Source organism: Rhinoraja longicauda, chromosome 14 (assembly GCF_053455715.1).
Source record: "Rhinoraja longicauda isolate Sanriku21f chromosome 14, sRhiLon1.1, whole genome shotgun sequence".
Taxonomy (NCBI): domain Eukaryota; kingdom Metazoa; phylum Chordata; class Chondrichthyes; order Rajiformes; family Arhynchobatidae; genus Rhinoraja; species Rhinoraja longicauda.
Window position 1 is genome coordinate 48,126,690 of NC_135966.1, and position 14,416 is coordinate 48,141,105.

A 14,416-nucleotide genomic window follows, 5' to 3' on the forward strand; every position below is an offset into this window, starting at 1 on the left:
CGGAGGCTGCGGGAGCGGCTGCGACGCGACGCGCCTTGGGCTTGGCCCGCTGTGGACCGTCCGGTGCGGCCTGCAACCACAACAACCTGACTGCGGGCGAGGACAGCAGGAGAAGGGAAAGACATTGTGGCCTTCCATCACAGTGAGGAGAGAGAGGACTGGAGGAGACTCACTGTGATGGATGTTTCTTTGATGGATGTTTCTTTTTTTTTTTGTGTGTTTTTTGGGTTGGGTGGTTTGAGTGCCTGTTTGATGCTTTTATTGTTGGACTGTGTTTTGGGGGGTTTTGGGGTGTGTGATTTGAATGCCTATTTAATGCTTTTATTGTTGGACTGTGTTTTGGGGGGTTTTTGGGGTTGGGTAATTTTGGGTGCCTGTTTAGTGCTTTTATTGTTGGACTGTGGGTGATTGAATTAACATTTTGTTCAAGATGGCCGCGCCGTTGTGTTTGGCTGCCTGCCACTGTATGTTTATTTTTTTTCCTAGTCAGATGTGCAGCACTTTGGTCAACGTGGGTTGTTTTTAAATGTGCTATACAAATAAATTGACTTGACTTGACTTGACTATAGCCCTGTACACGCTTGCAAAAGTGGCGGAGAGCTTATCGTGATATAGGATTCGAGATTAGTTTCTAAATGGATCACTATCACCTGTTTAGGATGAAAATTAAATGTAATAGTCTACAACCATAGGGTGCCTCAGAATGCTTTATGTGATGAATTACATGAAACGAGCAGTGGCAGATATAATGCATCTCAAACACAGCTGCTGTTCAGCACCAGATACATATGGTCATGTGGTAGGAGCAGAATTAGGCCTTTGGGCCCATCAGGTCTAGTCTGCCATGGCTGACCTATCTCTCCCCCCTAAGCCCATTCACCGGCCTTATCCCCACAACCCTTGGCACCCGTACTAATCAAAATGCAGCCAGTTACTACAGAACAAAAAATACATTAGGACAAAACAGCACTGAAAGATTCACGAGTTTCATTATTTCTGTGCAATTAGTACCACACCTCTTTCCTCACTGGCTTGTAATTTATTTTACTTTCCAAGTATATATCTAATACCCATTTAAAGTTACAATTAAGCATGCTTCCACCACTTTCAGATCGAGCATTCCAGATTATACCAAGAGAACAAGAAAAAAAACATTCTCATCTCCTCTCAAGCTCCCTTGTTTATTGTCTTAGGTATCCTGTGGTTATTAACTCACCTTTCAATGGAAACAGATTCTCATATTTATTTTATTAAAATTCCTTATAATTTTAGAGGACAAATCAGCTCTCTCACTCGAACCGAACCGAACCGAACCGAACCGAACTAAACTAAACTAAACTAAACTAAACTAAACTAAACTAAACTAAACTAAACTAAACTAAACTAAACTAAACTAAACTTTTGAGAGTTAGTGGGCCCAATTCTGTGTCTAGTTGGTCATTGATTTTCATGGCTGTTGTCAAAGTGAACACCACAGCAAACTAGCCCCATCTGCTGGCCAAGGCTCTGACGATGACCTTCATAGCTCATGCCAATTAATTGTGGAGTGTGCATTAGGAGAGCTTTGTATGTGAATGCAGCTCTAAGCAGATGGTTTAACTGTGGCTGGTTTAGATTAGTTGAGTTGAGTTGAGTTGAGTTGAGTTGAGTTGAGTTGAGTTGAGTTGAGTTGAGTTGAGTTGAGTTGAGTTGAGTTGAGTTGAGTTGAGTTGAGTTTATTTTATTTTAGTTTAGTTTAATTTAGTTTATTTATTGCCATGCGTACCAAGATCCATTGAAATGCTAGTTCTGTGTGCTATTCAGTCAAATCATGAGTACAGTAGATACTCTTAAGAGTTTTAAGAGTTTAAGATTGTTTCATTGTCCAATGTATCAACAATGCAACAATGAGATTCTTACTTGGAGCAGCATAACACGGCCTGTAATACTCATAGATAATACATCAAAGTCGAAATATCGCAAGTCGAAGCATCGTAAGACGGAGAGCGCCAGTATCTTAAAGACGGCAGTGAGTGAAACAGAATATTAGGCAGAAAGTACAGAAACTATAGGAGAGTCCAGGGCCAGAGGTCAGAGCCTCAGAACTAAAGGACACTCCTTTAGGAAGGAGATGGGGAGGATTTTCTTTAGGCAGAGGGTGGTGAATCTGTGGAATTCTTTTCCACAGAAGACTGTGGAGGCCAAGTCTGAATATTTTTAAGGCAGAGACAGATAGATTCTTGATTAGTACAGGTGTCAGAGATTGGAGCGACTAGGCTTGTATACACTGGAATTTAGAAGGATGAGAGGGGATCTTATTGAAACATATAAGATTATTAAGGGATTGGACACGTTAGAGGCAGGAAACATGTTCCCAATGTTGGGGGAGTCCAGAACCAGGGGCCACAGTTTAAGAATAAGGGATAGGCCATTTAGAACTGAGATGAGGAAAAACATTTTCAGTCAGAGAGTTGTGAATCTGTGGAATTCTCTGCCTCAGAAGGGAGTGGAGGCCAATTCTCTGAATGCTTTCAAGAGAGAGCTGGATAGAGCTCTTAAGGATAGCGGAGTCAGGGGGGTATGGGGAGAAGGCAGGAACGGGGTACTGATTGAGAATGATCAGCCATGATCACATTGAATGGTGGTGCTGGCTCGAAGGGCCGAATGGACTACTCCTGCACCTATTGTTTATTGTCTATGGGGTGAAAGCAGGAGAATGGGGTTAGGAGAGAGATAGATTGTCCATGATGGGCTGAATGGCCTAATTCTACTCATTTATGACCTTATGACCTTATGACATGTTTAGTTTAGTTAAGTGCGGAAACAGGCCCTTCGGCCCACCGAGTCCGTCCCAACCAGCTATCCCCGCACACGTAGACCATCCAACACACACGAGGGACAAACTACAATTATACCAAGCCAATTAACCTACAAACCTGTACGTCTTTGGAGTGTGGGAGGAAACCAAAGCACCCGGGGAAAACCCCACAGTCATAGGGAGAATGTACAAACTCCGTACAGACAATACCCGAGGTCTGGACCAAACCCTAGCCTCTGGCGCTGTAAGGCAGCAACTTTACTGCTGGGCCACTGTACGCACATATAACAGACAAGCGCAATGGATAATCAGAACGTTTTGCTACATCCATATTCTTGGACCAATGTTCAATTTCATGAGATCTTATGAGATCTCATAATCTGAGCACACAATTCCAGCTCAGAGTGAATCAAAGCAAGAGGTGATTCTGCCTGTGGTCAATGATGTTGTATTGTGATACAGGCCTGTTATGCAGCTGCAAGTAAGAATTTCATTGTTCTACTGTCGACACATATGACAATTAAACACTCTTGCCTCTTGACTCATGAACCTGCATTGTTAATGCCATGAGTTAGTCTTGCTTTTTATTATTTGCCATCTCTATTCCGATACACAAGCACGCACTCTATAAAAACCAAGGCACGCTCGTGTTTGCTCAGGAACTGAACAGGAGCCATGCTGATCACTGCGATTGCGATTTGCAATACTCTTACACCATCTTGCTTGACCGTAGAGGACAGATTCTATTACCCACTGCCACAGAGTCATAGAGTGATGCAGCGCGGAAACAGGCCCTTCGACCCAACTTGCCCACTCCAGCCAACATGCCCCATCTACACTCGTCCCAACAGCATTACCACAGTTACCTTTTGCTATGGAGCCATTTTCTTCAGTTGCGTGAATTGTCATATAAGCACAACTTTTTGAACTCAAAGTACACGCATGGAAGATTTATTCTGGGACACCTCTCACTCTCTTAAACCTTTCTGCAGAGTGGGTTGGGATGACATGAACTAGTGCGGTTGGTCGCATTGAATGACAGTACACACAGTGGTTCTTCCTCCCTTTCCTCGAAGCTCTTTCATTGCCCCAGATGGACTCGCCCATTTAAAATGGATAGGTGGAGTAATAGCTTTCAAATATCGACTGAGGGAAATGGAGTTTGTGTTCACCGAAAACCAAAGAGGCATTTCAATCATTCTTGTAAATGTTGTTCTTTGAATAGCTTGGCCTGTCCCTCAGACAGCTGAGTAATTTACATTGATTGGGTCAAAATAAACTGTTCTCTGGGTGAAGGCAAAGTGCCTCAAGATGGTGAGAGTGAAGCCAATGCAACCTTGCAGTAGAGAGCCCAGAGATGCTCACTCTTATTGAAAGACTGGAGTGACTAGGCTTGTATACACTGGAATTTAGAAGGATGAGAGGGGATCTTATTGAAACGTATAAGATTACTAAGGGGTTGGACATGTTAGAGGCAGGAAACATGTCCCCGATGTTGGGGGAGTCCAGAACCAGGGGCCACAGTTTAAGAATAAGGGGTAGGCCATTTAGAACGGAGATGAGGAAAAACTTTTTCAGTCAGAGAGTTGTAAATCTGTGGAATTCTCTGCCTCAGAAGGCAGTGGAGGCCAATTCTCTGAATGCATTCAAGAGAGAGCTCGATAGAGCTCTTAATGATAGCGGAGTCAGGGGGTATGGGGAGAAGGCAGGAACGGGGTACTGATTGAGAATGATCAGCCATGATCACATTGAATGGAGGTGCTGGCTAGAAGGGCCGAATGGCCTCCTCCTGCACCTATTGTCTATTGTATATTGTCTATTGTATATTGTCTATTGTGAATTGTCTATTGTCTATTGTCTATTGTCTATTGTCTATTGTCTAGTGTCTATTGTATATTGTATATTTTATATTGTATATTGTATATTGTATACTGTCTATCGTCTATCGTCTATTGTATATCGTCTATCGTCTATTGTCTATTGTCTATTGTCTATCGTCTATCGTCTATCGTCTACCGTCTATCGTCTATTGTCTATTGTCTATTGTCTATTGTATATTGTATATTGTCTATCGTCTATTGTCTATTGTCTATTGTCTATTGTCTATTGTATATTGTCTATTGTATATTGTATATTGTCTATCGTCTATCGTCTATCGTCTATTGTATATCATCTATTGTCTATTGTCTATTGTATATTGTATATTGTATATTGTATATTGTCTATCGTCTATCGTCTATCGTCTATCGTCTATTGTATATCATCTATTGTCTATTGTCTATTGTATATTGTATATTGTCTATCGTCTATCGTCTATCGTCTATCGTCTATCGTCTATTGTATATTGTCTATTGTCTATTGTCTATTGTCTATTGTCTATTGACACTACAGTCAACTTATCTCTCGCGGCAGACCATCCACTCTCCTACCCCCTTCCTGGAGCCAATTCTTCCGAGAATTTCCTGAAAGTCACAAAAAGTAAAAGAGAAAGGTAGAACCAAGAAAGGAAAAAAAATACAGTGGAAATTTCCTCTGTGAAATACTCAACCAAAGGAGATTATATATAGTTGTAAAGACAAAAAACTCTACCTTAAAAATATCCATAGACTTGGCCTCCACAGCCTTTTGTGGCATAGAATTCCACAGATTCACCAGCCTCCGACTAAAGAAATGTGATGCTCTGCCTGGACTCAGGGCCTGTTTCCAAGCTCTCTGTCATAATGAGCATGACAGGGACACCATGTACTTTGTGTACAGATATTTCTTAGCACACTTAGCCGTTTCTAAGTCAGATGTCTGTGCATCCAAGGCACAAATGCAAACTCCACATTGCTACCTCAGTGCCATACAAAGTAAATTAGTTTAGTAGGGTGACATTTCGGGTCGAGACCCTTCTTCAGATGAGTCTAAAGGAGGGTCCCAACCCAAAAGCGTCACCTATCCATGTTCTCCAGAGATGCTGCCTGACCTGCTGAGTTACCCCAGCACCTTGTGTACAAGATTGTATGGTTTATCTGTGACGTATTACCCTTTTATAGGACGTAAACATTGTCCCACGGAAGACCCTTTGAGGGCAGCAACTTCACTGATGGGTGCATTTTGCCTCTTTCCCCATGGCTCCGTGACTGGCTAACCATGGCCACCAGGAATGGCCAGCTGCCAGTGATAACCCCACTGAGGGGGACAACCCATGGGACCACCATAGGCCCAGTGACAAGATGGCCGCTTGTTTTCTAGTGGGAATATGGCAAGGCAGCGCCAACTGTATCAGCGATCTACGTGCTCTGGAATCCCAGTACTCTCCAGTAAAAGAGCTGGCGAACATCCAACAAGTACGTTCCTACAATTCCACTGTTTAATCTCATGTCATCTGTCTTCCATAAACTGTCAACCTGCAATCTATCAGTGGACACAAACAAACAAGATTTTTCAATATTTGACATCCGCCTACTCTGCTCCAGATTTTTACATCAAAGAATTGACTTTTCTCTTGACAGATGTGATCCCAGACATTGGATCATATACCACTGTGTTTTCAGCAACCTGTCTTCTAATTCGAATTGTACCTGAAGAAAACCACACCGCTGATCAATTCCAGGAGAAATGGTGTTGATTGTACAATTGGACCGGGCACTTCTGGTCTTAGACAATAGACAATAGCCAATAGGTGCAGTAGGCCATTCGGCCCTTCGAGTCTTCATTAAAACGGTATGCCGAGAGCTTTCCTGGTGTTCGGCATGTACCAAATGTCCTTACTACTCATGCTCTGGCCATTTTCCTCTCCAATATAAATTGGAACTTAAAGCCTCAAATTAGATTTACGGTGGAAAAATCCCTCCAGAATTAGGAGCACAATAAGAGGCAACGCACTGGCACAGAGAGAAGATTGGCTGACTGCCAAAAGGCCAAGTGTGCAAATAAAGAGTGCCTTTTCTGGTTAGCTGCTGGTGACTAGTGGTGTTCCGCAGTGGTCGGTGTTGGGTTCACCACTTTTCACATTACATGTTAATAATCTGAATGATGGTATTGAGGGTTTGTAGCCAAGTTTTCACATGATACGAAGATAGGTGGAAGGGCAGGTAGTATTGAGGAAGCATGGAATCTGCAGATGGACTTGGACAGGTTGGAAGAGTGGGCAAAGAAGTGGCAAATTGATTACAGCGTGGCAAAGTGTACAGTCTAGAAGGAATTAAGGCCTAGACTGTTTTCTAAGTGGGAAGAGGATTCAGAAATCGGGGGCACAAAGGGACTTGGTAGAGCTGGTGCAGGATTCCCAAATGGTTAATTTGTAGGTTAGGTGCTTCTTCTTCTTGCGTTTGAGGCAGCAGAAGTTATGTAACGCCCTCCAGGCGCGGTAGCCAGTGCAATGTGCTGTTGTCGAGGGCCGTGAGGTCTACCCCTCCACCAGGGGGACGGAGGACAGTGCAGTCGAAAATGCTGTGCTGCGCTGTTTGCTGGTCTACTCCACACACGCAAGCTGCTGACGGACGCAACCCCCAACGATGCATGTTGGCATTGACCGGTTAGGTTGTCAGTGAGGAAGACAAATGCAATGTCAGAGTCGTGGCTGTGGAGTAGCCAAGGCCAGATCCCCCGTGGGTCAGAGGTCGCGGACGGCGAGGTTGGAGCCCGTGGCTGGGGCCTGGGTCGGCACCAGGGGGACGACCGGAGAGGACCCGGTGGCAATAGTGGAGAGGACGGGTGCGGCGAGCGATGGGGCCGGCAGACGAGAACGGACCACGTGGAGCGAGGACGCCGTTGCCGAGGGAAGGAACAAAAGAGGATACGGCGTGGGGGACCGCCGTGAGGGAGGAGGAAGAACAATGGACGATGGGGAGGGCGTGGGGGGGGGGGGGGGGGGAACAAAGGCAAACCTTGCACGGGATACTTTGTAGCTTTGTCAGCCGCCTTATGTGACGTGTTGAGTTTAGGAGCAAAGAGGTCCTTCTGCAGTTGTCCAGGGCCCTAGTGAGACCGCACCTGGAGTACTGTGTGCAGTTTTGGTCTCCAAATTTGAGGAAGGATATTCTTGCTATTGAGGGCGTGCAGCGTAGGTTTACTAGGTTAATTCCTGGAATGGCGGGACTGTCATATGTTGAAAGACTGGAGCAACTAGGCTTGTATACACTGGTATTTAGAAGGATGAGAGGGGATCTTATAGAAACATATAAGATTATTAAGGGGTTGGACATGTTAGAGGCAGGAAACATGTTCCCAATGTTGGGGGAGTCCAGAACAAGGGGCCACAGTTTAAGAATAAGGGGTAGGCCATTTAGAACGGAGACGAGGAAAAACTTTTTCAGTCAGAGAGTTGTAAATCTGTGGAATCCTCTGAAGGCAGTGGAGGCCAGTTGTCTGAATGCATTCAAGAGAGAGCACAAGATAGAGCTCTTAAGGATAGCGGAGTCAGGGGGTATGGGGAGAAGGCAGGAACGGGGTACTGATTGAGAATGATCAGCTAGCCACGATCACATTGAATGGTGGTGCTGGCTCAAAGGGCCGAATGGCCTACTCCTGCACCTATTGTCTATTGTCTATTGTCTTTCGCATACCTTGGGTATGCAAGCGAAGAATTTCACTGTTACTTGTCACATGTGACCATACAGTATTCATTTATTCATTCAAGTATTCAAGCATTCATTCAATCATTCATTCATTCATTCATTCATTCATTCATTCATTCATTCATTCATTCATTCATTCATTCATTCATTCCCTCATTCATTCATTCATTCCCTCATTCAGTACATTCACAGGCCATGTTACTATTCTGACCAGGTAAGGAGGAGCATGAGGCATGGTTCTTGAGGCACGTGGCAGAAAAGGTTTTAAAAATAAGACTCCCTCATTGCTCAGAGTTCAATGTAAAGGGCCTGTCCCGCTTGGGTGATTTTTAAGGCGACTAGACACAGTCGCGGGTGTGTTGCGAGATGTCGCGGGCATGGTCGTGAGTACTCGTCAAAAAGTCGTAGCTTTTTTCTGGTCGCCGCGGAATTTTCTCCCTGCTCGAAATTTTTCGGCGACGGCTGGCTTGAGCCAATGATCGTAGCTTGCCGTCTCCTGTCGTGGGCGCTGTCGTGGGCGCTGTCGTGGGCGCTGTCGTGGGCGCTGTCGTGGGCGCTGTCGTGGGTTGTCGCCAGGTGTCTTTGGTTGTCGCCGGTGCTGATCCACTTTTTATAAGAATTCTGTTTGTTTGAATAAAGTAAATTTTGGACATTTTGACCAAAGATTGATGTTTGAAGTTATTGTATTTCAGAGTAGTTTCTCATGGCATCTCTTTCAAATATTTTAATTTCATTTATTTTGACCAATAAAACAAACACAAACATAAGCATTGCACTGCTTTGAAAAGCGAACTCTTTTCATTTATTTTGACATTGCACTGCATTGGGTCTCTTCAGGGACAAGGGCTTCAACCACACAGACCTCTTCTTGGGCTTCTTCTTCCCCATTCTTCTTGTCCTTCTGTCTTGCAGAATTTTAGGCACAAGGGCCGCTGCAAGCAGCAGGACTTGTTCTTCTTGTAAGAGCAATGCCATCATACAATACAATACAATACAATACAATACAATACAATACAATACAATACAATACAATACAATACAATACAATATATCTTTATTGTCATTGTACAGGGGTACAACGAGATTGGGAATGCGCCTCCCATACGATGCAATAAATTAATTAGCTAGTCAGTATTAATTTAAACAACTCAATGAAACAAATTAGAACAGTTCTAAAGCAGAATAAAGTGCAAGTAGATCTGTGCCGGATCACTGTGTGATGTGACCATCTGGCTCAGCAGGACCGGTTCATAGCAGCTATGGCCCTGGGGATGAAGCTGTTCCTGAGTCTGGAGGTGCGGGCGTAGAAGGCTTGTATCGTCTGCCCGATGGTAGAAGTTCGAACAGGGGTGTGAAGCGTATTCAGCAGGGGTGTGAAGAGTCTTTGTGGATGCTGGTGGCTTTTCTGAGGCATCGTGTGTTGTAGATGCCCTCCAAAGCTGGTAGCTGTGTTCCGATGGTCCTCTGAGCTCTATGGACTACCCGCTGAAGAGCTTTCCTCTCTGCCTCCGTGCAGCTGAGGTACCACACAGGGATGCCATGTGTTAGGATGCTCTCTATGGTGCAGCGGTAGAATGCCTTCAGCAGCTGTTGGGGTAGACCAGACTTTTTCAGTGATCTTAGGTAGAACAGTCATTGCTGTGCCTTCTTGACCAGCGCAGCGGTGTTAATGGTAGGTTGTCGTAGCATATGTTGCTTCCTGGCAGTCCTGACAGGGTCGCAGCTTGTCGAGGGAGGAGGTAGGTTGACGTCGGTTGGCGTAGCTTGTCGTAGGTGGACGTCCTAGGTCGCGACGACTGGCTCGCCGGTTGTCGGCAACTTGCCGTTGCCTAGGTGGTAGTTTGTCGTAGCTTGTTGTGGGCATTGTCGTAGGGTTAAAAAAATCGAAGGTTTTTCGGCGATCTGCTACGACTTTGACAGTCGCCGGCAGTCGCCTTAAAAATCGCCGAAGTGCGACAGGCCTTTAAGTGAAACAAAACACCGTCTCTTTCTGATTGTGAATGCCGCAGTGTGAGGTCATAAGATGGCAGGTAGGCAAGATGATTAAATCAGGGCACATTAGTGTTGGGAAGGTTTGCCCTTTTGAGAGTGGGAAAATCTAACACAAAACCAATTAGTCATGAAGTCACAGAGTCATAATGCATTGAAATAGGGCATTTGGCTCAATTTGCCCCAGCCAACCAAGATGCCCCATCTATATTCGTCCCACCTTCCTGCGTTTGGCGCATATCACTCTAAAACAATTAAACTAATAAATATAAGTAATGAACTCAAATAGGTGGGCAGGCAGTGTGTTGCATTTGTACTATGTGGGAACTGGCGGACTGGTGGGAATTCTCTGAATGCATTCAAGAGAGAGCTAGATAGAGCTCTTAAGGATAGCGGAGTCAGGGGGTATGGGGAGAAGGCAGGAACAGGGTACTGATTGAGAATGATCAGCCATGATCACATTGAATGGCGGTGCTGGCTCAAAGGGCCGAATGGCCTCCTCCTACACCTATTGTCTATTGACCTCATTGTGGTAAAGAAAATGTCCATATCAGCAGCAAGTGTTGGCAGCTCAAAGAAGTCAAGGTCTGGGTCAATAAGATGGAGAGCATGTCAGGGGGAGGAAGAATTACCTGCACAAGGGATTTCAGGAGGCAGTCACTTCTCTGAGATTAACTATCTCCAATTTAGTGAATGATCAGGAATGATCATCAAGACCCTTCTTCAGACTGGACCCAAAACGGCACCCGTTACTTTTCTCTAGAGATGCTGCCTGTCCTGCTGAGTTACTCCAGCTTTTTGTGTTTATCTTCATTTTAAACCGGCATTTGCAGTTGCTCCCTACATAATACACAATACACAGTGTATACATGCACTCAGGAGTGCTGACAATATCAATTGTTGAACTTGTGACTTTAACGATGTCTGAAAATCAAATTCCTGACTTTGTTGTCTTGCACTACCTTTGGGTGGTTTGACAATAGACAATAGACAATAGACAATATACAATAGACAATAGGTGCAGGAGTAGGCCATTCGGCCCTTCGAGCCAACACCACCATTCAATGTGATCATGGCTGATCATTCTCAATCAGTACCCCGTTCCTGCCTTCTCCCCATACCCCCTGACTCCGCTATCCTTACGAGCTCTATCTAGCTCTTTGTTAACATAAATGTGACATATGAATTCATCATTGAAACTGAAAAGGGAGGAATCATCACTCTAGTTTCCAAATGGGAATTTACTTAGAGAAATGGCCACGAAACTCATGAATGGTGGAAGGAGCTCAGGGACTAGATGGCATTTAGGTAGCATGGGTTATTTTCAAAGTGAAGAAATACTGGTGATATATCGTGTTTCAGGCATAAGTCTGTATGCCCTGGAACTTTCAGTACAGTTATTGGTGATCACATCTTATGAGAGTAGTGTGAGTCACGGTTTTGTCTTTGAAGTCTCGGAGTAGCCTTCGGTTAGTTTGTTCCTCTGGTGCCCCTCACTTCTCCTGGTGATGTGAAAGGGAAGCAGAGAGCGGAGCTGACTCCAAAAAGGTCAGCATGCTACAGCCTTGCAGAGTGGGCTGAGAATGACTGAGAACACAACCACAAAGGGAACAACTCTGGGCTGGGATTCATAGAGGCACGGGGAATTAAAGCCTTCGTTGGTCTCCAGTAATTTGGTATGATTCAGCTTTTCACTCTTGGTTGCTCGTGGGCTGCCAGACCTCATTTAGAGTTTATTCCAGTGCCTTTACATAGAGTTGGGCAATAGTGGTTCTTCTATTGCTTAAAGTAAGGATTTCTCTTTGTGTTTTGTGGTTTTACCCCTCCCCCCTGCCCACCGTCTCTCCTATCTCTCATTTCCCTTCTTAAATTGTTGCTTTACGTTTCCCCTCAAAGCAATGCAGATACATTGGATGTGACTCAGTGATAATACACTCGCCTGTGAATCAATTGCTTGTGGGTTCATCATCTTAAGGCTGACACTCCAGTGGGGCACAAAAAGTAAACATTGCTGTCAGAATGGGGCTCACTCGGGGCCCACAGCCCTCCTAATTATAGCTCAGATCAGACCAAAGAAACACTCATACAGGAATGGTGAGTTTCTCGAACTACTTGGTTTATTCAGGCCCTGTCACAAAATGTGGGGGAGCACTTTGTGTGAGGCCTCGAAAATACTCCACTGACTCAAAAATCTCCAGCAGTTTATAGTGCTGCATTGCAACTGTATATATATCCATACATATACAGTATGGATCTTACATTTTTCATCTGTAAAATTCATCTGTAACCTTTGTGTACTCTTTCAACTTTGTTTACTCTAGCTGTCTGACAGTTAGGACTTCATCTAATATTTCCCCCATTCACTCTGTAAATGGTGCTATAATTTATCACTCTGCCTTTCTGCCGTGATGCCGCCGTGTCTTATAATCTTGTCTTTGCTCTAAATACCCATGCCTTGCAATCTACACAATGCTATCCTAAATACTGCCTCTTTCTACATGATCTTTATGTTACCTTTATTATATCGGTCGAACTTTCTTTTTTCTTTCAGTGCGTAAGGCTGTTGGTTTAACCTTATTAGAAAAAAAACATTCCCAATTTTGTTATAATTTCAGAAGATTCCTAATTCACCCTCTACCTTTTGAGATTGACAAAAAACATCCTTGATAACTGCAATGTTCTGAGATGAGAGCAATTTTGTTATAATTTCAGAAGATTCCTAATTCACCTTCTACCTTTTGAGATTGACAAAAAACATCCTTGATAACTGCAATGTTCTGAGATGAGAGCACTTTAAAATTCATACGGTTCACATTTTCCATTCTGCATCTCCCATTATGCCTCCCTGTCCTGAGGTGAAGAAAGAACAAACTGGCCGTGGTTGGCTCAACCTGATGTCCATCTTATCCAAGGCACTTAGGGATGAGGGTTAAAACATGCAGAGATCCTCCTCCACCTTCAGCAGTCACCCAGTTCACTAATATTTCATGGAAGAAAGAAAGATGGTCTCTTGAGTATGGGATAGAGTAGTTATGAGACACCTCTACATGGAAAGATTTCAGCAAGAACCATTTGGGTTTTTGATCTATTTATAACATTTTAGTTATTTAATCAGCGGCCCATCTCACTAATCATGGGATGTAGTTGCAAAAGTCTTGTACAGCACAAAACCAGTGCACAAGAATATAATTTTGATAATTAAATCAGAGTAATCTTCCGCAATTAAAATGATAAAGGCCAAGTTATCAGGTTCAGTGATATTATTTTCGGAATAAATATTTGCAGGATAACAGGGAGCACATATCTAGCAGAACATTGCCATTCTCATTGCTCTCATCTCAGAACATTGCCATTATCAAGGATGTTTTTTGTCAATCTCAAAAGGTAGAAGGACAGGGAAGCATAATGGGAGATGCAGAATGGAAAATGTGAACCGTATGAGTTTTAAAGTGCTCTCATCTCAGAACATTGCCATTTTGCCCAAGGTAAGATCGGATCTTAACGAAACGTATAAGATTATTAAGGGGTTGGACACGTTAGAGGAAGGAAACATGTTCCCAATGTTGGGGGAGTCCAGAACAAGGGGCCACAGTTTAAGAATAACGGGGTAGGCCATTTAGAACGGAGATGAGGAAAAACTTTTTTAGTCAGAGAGTTGTGAATCTGTGGAATTCTCTGCCTCAGAAGGCAATGGAGGCCAATTCTCTGAATGCATTCAAGAGAGAGCTAGATAGAGCTCTTAAGGATTGCGGAGTCTGTGGGTATGGGGAGAAGGCAGGAACAGGGAATTGATTGAGAATGATCAGCCATGATCACATTGAATGGTGGTGCTGGCTCGAAGGGCCGAATGGCCTCCTCCTGCACCTATTGTCTATTGTCTATTGTAAGCTTTATTCAACAATGTCTCCATTAACCTCTAAGCTCCATAAGTTGACCTGTGTTCTGCTGATCAAATTAGCGACATTTGCAATTATAGCAAGTTTGCAGCAGGGGAGAGGGGTGTTGGGGGGAGAATTGCAGTTCTTTCATAACAAGGACACGAGGTTACCATGTGCAACATCTACAC